At 48.5% G+C, this 12069-nt stretch overlaps 1 protein-coding gene across 1 annotated transcript in view; it reads left to right on the top strand.

The window, feature by feature from the left end:
* Nucleotides 1-12069, top strand: part of LOC146772364 (AP-1 complex subunit mu-1) — a 160638-nt gene that overhangs the window by 134623 nt on the left and 13946 nt on the right. The window lies entirely within an intron of this gene.

Genomic DNA, 12069 nt, shown 5'->3' with positions numbered 1-12069 from the left:
CAACTCTCAGACCTCCGGTGATGCTCCACCTCCGGACAAAGAGTCCAAATTATTAGATGCTTCAGGCAAACGAGTTGCTGCCCAAGCAGCTAATCACTGGAGGATAGCCAATGCGCAGGCATTACTTGCCAGGTATGATAGGGCTCATTACGACCAGTTAGAAAGCATTTGCCTGATCAATATAAGGCCAAGGCCAATGATTTGATTCAAGAGGGCAAATTAATAACTAATGCATCAATCAAGTGTGCCCTTGATGCAGCAGACACCGCATCTAGGTCCATTAACACTAGTGTGTTATTAAGGAGGCATGCCTGGTTGCGAATTTCTGGCTTCAAACAAGCGGTACAATCAACTATCCTCAATCAGCTGTTCAATCGGGAACAACTTTTTGGCCCAGCTGTGAATACAGCTTTAGAAAAAATGAAAAAGGACACGGAGACAGCTAAATCCATGGGAGCATTACAGTCTCCATCCACACGAGGCTCCTTTCGACGCTCCTTCTATAGAGGAGCATCTAAAAATATTAGTGCAGACGCTGCTTCCTCCTCCTACAAAAACCACACAAACATACCCCAACAAGGGATATTTTAGAGGTGGGTACAGGGGAAATAACAACAAAGGAAGAGGCAGAGGTAACAACAACACTCGCGCCTCTCCCACTAATAAGCAGTGACTTCCCTCCACTCCTTCCAAACCATTACACTCGGAGGGAAACTCTCACAGTTCCTACCTTTCTGGAATTCCAACACTACAGACAAATTATCCAGTATGGTTACTGCCTGGAACTTACAGCTACTCCAGCCAACATACCACCCAAGCAGCTTCCAATGTCCACGGAACATCTGACACTCCTCAAACAGGAAGTTCTTTTGCTGCTTCAAAAGCATGCCATAGAACCAGTCCCCATACAGCATCAAGGGACAGGAGTTTACTCTTTATTTCCTAATTCCCAAAAAAGACGGTACCCTAAGGCAAATACTGGACCTCAGACCCCTTAATCTCTACATACAGTCGGATCATTTCCACTTGATCACTCTTCAACAGGTTCTTCCACTCCTTCAACAAAGCGACTTCCTTGCCACACTAGATCTCAAGGACACCTACTTCCATATTCCCATACACCCTGCTCACAGGAAATACCTACGGTTCACATTGGACGGACAACACTATCAATTCAAAGTCCTCCCATTCGGGGTGACCACGGCACCCAGGGTGTTCACAAAGTGCCTTGCAGTGGTAGCAGCATGCAAGGCACTGCATGCAAAATATGTAAGTCACCACTACAGCACACCTTACAGCCCTATGGCAGGGTGCATTTTACTACATATGAGGGCATAACTGAATGAGCAGGTATGCCCCTGGGATGTCTAGGTTGATTCCTAGACAGTGCAAGTGCATGTACTGGGCACTGGTCATTATGAGTTACCCAGCTACATGATGGCTTCACTGAAACCTATAGTGTTTAGTATCAAACACCGTGTCTTAATAAATTCATACTGATTCTAGTATTGGATTTATTATGGCATGCATCCCGTGGGCATCTTAGAGGTGCACCCTAAAACCTACTACTCCTCTAGTGTGTTGGCTGACTGGCATTGTCCAGCCTGCCACCACAGACATGTTTTGACCCCTGTAGGTAAGAGCCTGCGCTCTCTGAGTTCAAGAAACATTGCCTGCTCTGGAGAAGGTGTTATCACCTTCTCCAGAAGGATGGCTATTGAATCTGCATTCCGAGTCCAGAGGTTTCAAAGCCTCTGCCGCTTTTGATATGCGACCCTGGCTTCCTCCAGACCTGCAGAATGTCTGTCACCCCCTGCCCTGAGGCCCATTTGGTACCAGGACAGGCAGGAAATTAGCTATGCAAGTAGGCATGTTGCACATTCAGGCTAGTCACACTAATGTGGGGGCTGCCTGATGTGCCCCACGAAAGACTCAATCCACCATCTTTGTATTGATTGAATTATGAACTCTGGGACATGGTTATGCCTGCTTCCCACAGGAAGTAGTCATTTAAGAGGTGCAGTGACCCCAAGGGTATGTGGCCCATTTGCTATTACCCTTCACTACCCTTTACATCCCTAAATTGAGCAGTTAGGTGGCCCCCTGACACCAGGAACTTAGATTCATCCGACTAAAGAAGAAGGATAAAGAAGAACCAAAGAACGTGAGAACTGTGGACTTGGCGCCAAACTCTGCCTGCGTTTGTCCCAACAATTGTAAAGGCTCTACTCGTCCTGCCAGCACTTCGCCAACCAGCCAGCATCTCCCTTGACGTGGAGGATCCACTTGCCTGCAGGCACCGATCAAATTGTCCGGTTCTCTCTTCTGCTGTCCACAAGGCTCCACCGATGCAGCCCTGTAGGAGGTCACGGAGTGTCCAGAAGGTCAGCCCCGTCCATTTATCCAGTCTTTGAGACGCTGATCCAACCCGGATATTCCCTGCACCGACACCCAGGGTACCGTAGCCTGTTACAAGCACCAAGGCTTGTTTGTGTTCAGGCCGAACACCACCACCACCAAAACCTACCTTCACGTCGTGGGACTTAAGCAGAGGCCGGCTCCATGCCAGAAGTCCTCTTGCTGTCTTTCTTTTCCCTCTTCTGCTGGTGTACCAAGAACTGGTAGAGCCTCAAACTTGCCGACCTGCCTGACAAAACACCTACGCACCAGAGCTCCCCAGCTGAACTTCATTGAAACCAACAGTGGCCCTAAGACCCTTAAGGGCCGATGCCCACTTTCGGTTCTTGCGGACTGGTCTCCCAGTCCCCACTTGCAGCCTTTTTCTTACAGGTACTTTTCCCATTGACTTTAGCGTGTAGCGTTCGAGGCTACCGCCGTATAAAGCACCTCTGTATCTGGACACACCAGGGCAGGTAAAAACAAGCATTTACAATGCAATAGGTCTCGCAACTGCGAGTTTTGGAGCTATTGGCATTGTAAACGGCAATGCCTTTTGCCATTGTTATTTACTATACCAAAAGCAACACCTATTGCTTTGTATAGCGCTGTGCTCATTAAAGTAAAAAAAAAAAAAAAAAAAAGAAAAACAAGTATCCTTTGATGTTTTGGGAATGAACACAGGCACTGGGAACATGATTAGCCGGAACCCAGTGCACATTCAGTCCCCAGCAAGCGCGCCATGGGGTTTTATTGCCAGCAGGCCCCGGACCCCTTGGTGTTGGAACACAGCTAATCTTGGGGTGCAGCAGGCCCCCTCGACCATGGTCTACAGGCCCCTGCACCAGCCCCGCCCCTGATGTGACATATCGAGCACAACGCCCCCCCGCCTGTGCTTTCATTCTAAAATGCCTTTATTTATCGGCTCCGGTTTCCAGGGGGGACCTCCTTGTAAAAGCCAAAAGTGAGCCTCCAGCCGGCACTTTACGCACATATGACAAAAAGCAATCTCCACACATGTCCAACGCGTTCCCGGCTCGGCACATGCACGGGCAGGTTTAGCGCCTCTGAGATTGCGGTGGTTCAATGAAGGCAGCGTTCTGCGCCCAGAAGCCTCGCCGGCCGCCGGAGGCGCTTACATCCAGGCGCTACTGACTCGTAGAGAGCGCCTCGGACCCGGGAGGCCGGGTGCGCAGACCTGAGGTGACATTTCACGGAGGGACCCTGGCTCCTGTAACAAATGGGCATCATTTGAGCGCACCCGGGCCCCTCCCGCCACTTATTTCATTACAGGCATTAACTGCACGCTGGGGTCAGGCAGGCCCGCTTCCTGGCACATTACACCTCGCCCCTTGCTCATTAGCAGCTCGCTGAACGGATTAACACCTCGACGGATGAAGCGGACGGGTTCATGGCGCCCATAGGCGGCGGCAGCAGGAGCTATGCGTCAAGCGAGCCTCGTCTTTACCACGGGCAGGGGCGCTCTATACCCTGCAGGGGAGGGAGGCAGGGCCCGAGCAGAGTCTGGGTCACGTGGGCGTGGTGCAGGGGTCACTGGGCAGGGGGGTGCCACCCGGGAAGGAGAGGGCCTGCGGAACTGAGCCGCTGCTGCCGGGCCTGCGGAACTGAGCCGCTGCTGCCGGGTGGGGGGCGGGGAGTCCGGGGGTCGGAGCCACGCCTTGGAGGTCCGTATGGCCGAGCTCTTCTGCTCGGGCCTGGAGAGCAGCGCCGCCGGAGAACCAACAACAACCGGCAGAGCACCGCGACCAGTCTGCCCCCAGAGGTGAGGCGGCGAGGAATGGGGGTGGGGGGCAGAAGCTGCACTCTTGCCTGAGCTCCGTCCGCGGGAGGGCTGGTTTGTGGGGGCAGGTATCCAGACGTTCTTGTTCTTGAAGCGGAAATCACGGGCCTGTGGAGGGGACCATGGGGTTAATGGCAATCGAAAGCGAAACTGCATGCTGGCTTGCGAGGGAAGGGGGACAGGAGATGTGCACGCCGCGTGGCTGTAAGCGCGTACACCAACTCAAATCCGCCACAAGCCTGCGCGTGCACATCTCCTGTCCCACTTCCGAGGCAAGTCAGCAACAATAGATCTCGCCGAAAGCAGCGCTTCGCGCTGCGTTCGCAGGCGAGACCTAATGAACAAATGAACCAAAACTTACCTGATCTCGAGGATCTTGGTGTCTTAAATTAAAATAAATATTGTTTATTTTTACAAATGGGTGTCGGATTTCCTTTTTCAGTATGTGAATTGTTTATTCATTGTTTGTGTGTAACAAATGCCTAACACTCCCCTCTGAACAGCCTAAGGCTGCTTGACCACACTACCACAAACAGAGCACCGTGGTATTGTTAAAGCAAGCCCCTTTTCACTAGTAAGGTATACTTGGACTCTTTGCACAGTATACCTCATTTTGGTATACTATATAGAGAGCCAGCTCTGTGCACCCCTCTGAGGATTGGCGCCCTGGGCCCTGCTCGCCCAAGCCAAAATCTGGCCCTGCTTCACTTAGCATACTTGACAATTAAGCATAGTTTTTAAATCCCATAATACTGCATTTAGCACTCGCATGATTTTTTTTCTTGGCTATGGATTGCTGCTCAGGTTGTTAATGACTGCTGATGTAGGGCTCTTAATTGTTTTGGAATTTAACAGTGCTTTTACCCAGAGACAGGATGGATGGGAAGGTGCCAGCTTCTATAGGCTGAGAGTAATATGTCCGGCCCAACACTGGTTGAAGTAAGGCTGAAGGAGTGAAAAGAGCATCTGTCTCCCCTTCTACCAGGCACTCAATGTGTTGCTTGCACTCTGATAAATCCGGCTCTGTTCTCTGGTGGTTAGCTCAGCATGAAGTTTGTGGTTCTGTCACAGAAATCCCCACACTTCTTCTCTGTGCTTCTCCTCGTCCATGCTACCAGGGAATCAATGGCACAGATTAGATGCTCAGATGGCAGCCAGCAATAGGGCTGACAAGAGCAACTGTTTTGGTGCTGCAAGTGCCATTTTGCTAACAATCTGCCTGTTGGGGCCTACTGTTCTATGTTGACCAAGCCAGAGAGCTCCGTATTTCATCCATATTCTTTTTCATCGCTTACTTAGCGATTATAGTTGGTACACAATGTTGTAAGGCTGTCATTTTGTCCTGGTGTGTGATGCACTTGACTGTATCCTATTTAAAAAGTGCATTTTTACTATGGAATTGGCCAATCTTCCTCAAAGGCTGAAATATTGACTTTATAAAGAAATATCGTCCTATATTGAAAACCTTAGGGACAGAATACAGCCTTATCCGTGTGCTATGTCTAAAGCGTGCACTGAATATGCAAGTGTGAAATGTGTGTACTTGCTTTCTTTTTCAATTCCTGCATATCCTTCCAATGATTGACTTATCTTCTTGGCTGAAATGCTGAGCTGTGAATCTGTCACATAAGATGTTGGCCAATCAGATTTGTCCAAACATGCAAATTCTGGAATACTTCCTTACTGCATTTGGTTTGCACTTTTTGTGGGCTTATTGACTAAGTACGAAGTACAGCAGGGAGCTCACAAAAATGGTGGAACTTCCCTCCCCATTGAGGAGTTGCCCTATGCAACATGCAACAAGCATTTACAATGCAATGGTCTCTGCATTGTTAAAGTTAGAGCTATTGGCATTGCTCATGACATTATTTTGTTTACCATCCACAAGAAGAGAACATGTCAGACACTCCCCTTAGATTTCAGACAGATCAGAGAGCATCTGGAAGCTGGAACACATCCCCCCCTTCGTACCCCGGCCCATCTGAAAGCACCTAGAAACTGGAAGAACCTGCACTTAAAACTTTACTATAGAGCTGAAATAAATGTTAGCTCTCTTGTGCAGTTGTTATAAGTTATACTTATGATTCCAACTTCTAACCTCAAACCCGAATTTATCAGCAGTTGTAAGTAAAGTCCTGGTGATGCTAGGCAGGCACCTGCTGACACCACACCTCCCACATGGCACCTTTTCGTTCATGTCACTGCTTGAGAACAGACCAGATGTGATTGTTTATTCAGATTCGGGTAACTGTAATCATGTGAATAAGGCATCTGAAGTTCAGCTGATGAAAGGTTGGAAGTATTGATCCCACTGTAACTTATTCAAAGATTAGAACAATATTGTTTTTGAAACAATATGCTGCACAAAAAGCCCTCAGTCAATAAAAGGGCTTAAGATAGCGCTGTGTGTCCATCGGCGGCCCTCGGCCATGATACATCAATCACACGACATACATTATGATGCACAGGCTACAGAGCAGGAAATGTGTTTCAAGGTCTAGAGCTTAACTTCAGGCTAACCACAAAGGTCAAAGAATTGCAGTACCTGAACTGCACTTCCTAGAGGTTAAAAGCCAAGTACTCACAACACACCACATAGAAAAACAATTAGAGACAACGAAACCTTCTTAGCACATCAACAACTAGAGATCAGAAATCACCACAATCAGATGACCACAGTACTGAAACTATGTCAACAAGATTACCCACAGAGCCCCAGAGTTACCAGGTATGAGCCATGAAGACGGTGGATGTAAGAACACCTCATAAAAAAAAAAAATTGTACATAAATGAACAAGCCATGTTTTTTTTGCGCTTTAGACATCTGTGTACGTGCCCATGCTCTAAATCATGACTCGTGCACAAAAGCATCAGCAACTGCACAGGATTAAAGCCTTAAGATGCCAAAACTCAGAAGTCGCCGTGATCTGGTAATAGAACCTCAGGTACTGCAGGCACATCTCAACACTAAACATAGACGCATACCACAAAACACACACAAAATCACCATCCCCAAAACCAGCATCACACTGTACTTACTACATAAATCTCAGACTATTCACTTATTAAGTAACTCAATCACACGTCTGGTCGTGTAACTCTGAATAGTTTGGGGTCCGGTGCGTGGATCTCCGGAGGGGGGCTAGGGGAGTACAGCGCTTGGAATTTAGAGGGGGCCAAGAGCCCTAAAATACCCTCGTTCCACCAGATATTAGAAGTCAGGGCATGAAATGAGTAAAACACGCGAAAGAAGAACGTTCGGTACTGCGCTCCGTTCCTGCCTAGTCGACAGCCTCGTCGAGGGTACTGCCCATGCCCTCAGCCCTCACCGGACTCCCCCGAGCCCCTCAGAGACGCCGCCCACCCCGAGGCTCACCTGCAGCCGCTGCCTCCCGCGCCGCCAGCCTGGTAACTCCGGGAGACGAGGATACTGGATCCTGCAGGAGTCCGCCGCGGAACACAGGTGTCGCTGTGTGAGGTGCCTCTCCCGGAATCCCTTCCTGGAGCAGCTGGGGCAGCGGTGACGTTACCATCGCAGCAGCGCTCTCAGCTGAGGGGCCATAAAGCGGCGCTGCCTGCCCCTACTGCACCACAGTGCTGGGTGTGCAGGGCCACACCACAGGAACAGCCTTATGACTCCTGTAGCCCGTCAGTTAATCCATTTGATTTTTTTAAGATGGCTTCCGTTATGGTCGACTGGAGCTTACACATTTTAGCGACGGCTGGTGGAAAGGCAGCTTCCATTCAAGATCCTCGGGTTGCATGCAGCTCAGGGTCAAGGGAAGTACGTCACCGGAAAGTTGATGGGAACTAGAGTGTAGGTCGCCAAGTTGGTGCTGCCGCGGCGAGCGGGCCCAGCTGCCAGTCGTTGAGGGAATCGCCATGAACACCACCATGTTTCTCCGAGGTCAAGCAGAAATGCCTCGGAGAAACGCAGCGTCATGTTCGGATGTTGGGGCGTGTTTTTCTTTCTCTCCTCTTCCCATTGGCTGGAATGTTTACATTCCAGAGGAGAGAAAGAAACTAAAAAACACGCCCGAATCCAAAAAAGACGGGGCTTAAATGGACAGACGCCCCTCTCCTCCAATGGCTGGCCTCCGTTTAGGAAGCCAGCCAATGGAGAAGAGGGGCGGGTTCAAGCCCCACTACTAAAAAACATTAACTATCGCAAGCGAGACTGCGCAAGCGCAGCCTTCGCTTGCCGAGACCTAAAAAAGGGTCTTCATCCTATCCCTAGAATTTAAATTCCAGTTAATCTTATGTTTTCCCCCATGGTCGGATTGCAGTGAGAGTTGACATTGTACTTTCACTGACCCTCCTCCCATGTATAACCTATTCTCATTACCAGGCCATAGTGAGGATGCAAACGTAATAGTACTAATGCAAGACTTGTCTGATAAGTCCTGTACTCTTTGTTCGAAGTCTACTTTTTTGTCACTGGTGTCCTCGTCAAGTCTACGAGTTGGCGACTGCCTATTACTAACTTTCTGGTTCCTTGCTTTGAAAATTAAGGTGAACTGCTAGGTGGTTGCTATTCACTAGATAAGCGACTCTAAAAAATGATACTGGTACATGGTCACATGCTCCCAGTGTCATGAAGCAGAAGGAAACATAAGTCCAGTCGAATATGAATTGTAGGTTCATTGTTGAACTTTAATATTCAAACACGACCGCCAGTTCATTAAAAAATTAAGCGCTTTTTAGGTCTCGGGACCATCCGGTCGGCAGACCGGAAGTCCGGAGATTTAATGTCATTGAGAAGAGGGGCTTGCACCCGCCCCTCTTCTATCCTGTTCTCCATTGGCTGGCCTCTTAAATGCTGGCCAGCCACTGGAGAAGAGGTCCAGTCACTCCGTTGAAGCCCCGTCTTTTTCGGATCGGGGGGGCGTGTTTTATTGCGAGAAGTCTCGGGGAGGAGACAACAGCAAAACACGCCCCCCAATCCGAAAAGGACGATGCGTTTCTCCGAGGCAGTTCTTCTCAGTCTCGGAGAAAGGTGGTGGTGTGCTTAGTGGTGTGCTTGTTAAATGTATTTGTGAAAATGAGTTTGTGTTGTGTAATCTGGTGCTCGTGAAATGCGGCCTTCGGCCCTTGTAAAAATGAGTTTGTGTTGTGTAATCTGGTGCTCGTGAAATGCGGCCTTCGGCCGAGTTCGCGCTATGTAACGGCAACAAAAAACAAAACCAACAAAAAATGCTGTGCATTTGTTTTCCCATGGTGGCTATAGTAAATTGTACCGACTACCAAGACAGATGTAGTTTAAAACACTTTTTGGGGATGTGATTTTTGAATCTTTTTACGTAGATCTGAAAGGTTTCCGACTCGGTGCATTCCTGTGCGCAGTACGATGTGAGGGATTTATCTGTGTCTTAGCAACGAGTCCTCCGCACACAGACATGTTGTGTATCTAGTAGTAACGGAGTAAAAATAACAGGTGCTGGCCGAGGAAGCCAGGCTTTTCTTCACTGCAAAGTGGGAGTAGATCATCCCCACGAAGTAAGGTTTAAATGTGATGTGGGAATTTAAAAATACGTCACGTTAAAATACATAGAAAAATGGTAAAGCGAGGGTGCTAAGGCGAAAGCTGAAACGGTGCAGTGTGCTCGCCTCAGAAGATAGCTTGATACTCCTGGTGCCACACTGGATGTGCCATGAGAGAGCTTGAAACCCCTAAATGTTGCTGTTGGTGAATCCAACGGTGCTCCCCCTTCCTTGTTAGTTGGGTCGTTCTCAAGAATACATGCGCTGCCTGCACATTTCCGACTATCCCTAAAGCACGGGAAGGCGAACCCTTGGTCTGTTCTATTGTTCCCGGCTTGGCCGCTTACCGCTGGGGTGGCTGCTGTCATGCCAAAGATAGAGAAAGCGGACTGCAAACGCCGAGGAGTCCCATGCCGGCCATTTTAGAGCACATCGTTCTTTTTTTTTAAATAAGCTCAAAGAGCTTCCAAACAGATAACGAAGGTACAAAGTTAAATCGTCATATATTAGTAGAGATATTGGTTTGAAATTAATTAACAAGTAAGTACTGTCTACACATATTTTAGAAACAGGTTGCCTTTATTAAAATGGTTTCCGAAAATTGTTCCTAAGAAAGTATTTCAACTCACAAAAAAGTATGCATTTATAATTCAACTTATGAAGCTGTTACGCACATAAAGCTGAAGGTCGCTGATAAATTCGCGTTAGGCCGTTCTCTTCAGGATGGCGTTCATTTGATCGGGAGCCACAGCTGACCAGACTTTACACCCATTTCTGTCAGTGCGCAGTACCTCCGGCCTAGTCTAGGGGTCGCTGCCGAGCTCTTTCGCTCCCTCCCTCTCACACACACACACAATCCCCTTCTCTCAGGCGAGCAGCAGCCGCCGTGGCCTCGCATATCCCGGGCTCTTTTTGTGTGTGTGAGCCTGTGCAGAGCGCGAGTGCGTCCTGTAAGCGGGCGCGAGCGGCCGGTGTGTGATCGAATGTGGTAAGTGCAATACATACACACATACACCTTCCCTGGATGTCTCCCGAAAGAACCGACAGAAAAAACCCATAAAAATCAAATAAAGCGGGGAAAAACACTGGATCTCTCTTGCCGAAGCTGGGTGAGAGGCATGGAGTGGGGCTCAGGGGAGCCTGGTCTGTGTTTCCGTTGGCCCTGCTGAAGATCCCAGACCCCCCCAGTTCAGGCCGCCGACGGCCCTGCTATCACCCCCCCCCCCTCTTTAAATACCAACTTTTCTTTGAAAAGAGACCACTCTCCGGCCTTTCAGTCCCGAAGACGACGATGGGGACTCGGGTTCCCTAACACGGAGAGAGGGGATTAAAAAAATAAATACAAAGGGGAAAAAATACATTTTGTTTTTAAAATACCCAAAACGATGGCAAACTCGACGGGGAAACCTCAAAAGGACCAGCGGAGGAAAGGGCAAGCTTTCCTGGACGAGCTGAGGCAGTTCCACCACAGCAGAGGGTGAGAAGACCCATTTAGCCTTAAACCTATAAGACACGGGGGTGGTGGAGGGGTAGCTTTGCCAGGGGTCCGGTATCGCCGGCCTCGTCTGCCGGATCTCTCTAATGCTCTCTATTTGTGCACAGGTCCCGGGTTCGAAAGCTGCCAGCTGTGGCGGGCAGGGAGCTGGACCTGCATGCTCTGTACACCCGGGTCACTACTCTGGGCGGCTCCTCTAAGGTGAGCGGGGGGCCGCGCCGGCAAACTTCATTCTCCTGTCAAACACTTTTTGGATTTCCCTCGCTGCTGCTCGAGAATGAAAGCCAATGCCGTTTAAAATAAGCGCTCTTGGCACGTTGCCTGGCCCTAACGTGGCCGCTGGTTTTACGCATGTGCAGTGCATAGGGTGGATGCAAGGATGCTTTACCAGGTCTCGGATGCATAGCTGGATAAAGCCTGCTGTCTTGCGTTTTGCTAATAAACATCTTTGTCTCAACTTTAATACTTTAAATGCATTAATATTCATTTAGTCTGGGGCATGGCTTGTCATAAAGATGGTAGGGACTCCTGTTCTTCAGCCCATCAAATGTAGTTACAAAAACATGTACATTGCCTTTATCAATAATTTTCGTTTTGGTTTAAATGACGCTTATATAACCGAATAATTGCAACTGTAACAAATAATTATTAGCACTATAAACGAATATCACAGTATATCATTAAAATTATTCCAAGATGTACACATTTCAGAGAAAGGTTCTCTAAAATCAGTCTTCATTTGTGCTTGAAAAACAATAATTATTTACGCCTGTATTTGCTATTTTCATAACAAAATGTAAAACATATAGACAACAGATAATCAAATATAAGCTATCCATTAACATATGTGACATGGTGAAATGTGACCTTAAGTACAATGCCGACATGCCAGTTT

The sequence above is a fragment of the Triturus cristatus genome, chromosome 12 (assembly GCF_964204655.1).
Source record: "Triturus cristatus chromosome 12, aTriCri1.1, whole genome shotgun sequence".
In the NCBI taxonomy this organism is placed as follows: domain Eukaryota; kingdom Metazoa; phylum Chordata; class Amphibia; order Caudata; family Salamandridae; genus Triturus; species Triturus cristatus.
This window is presented reverse-complemented; position numbering and strand designations above follow the sequence as displayed.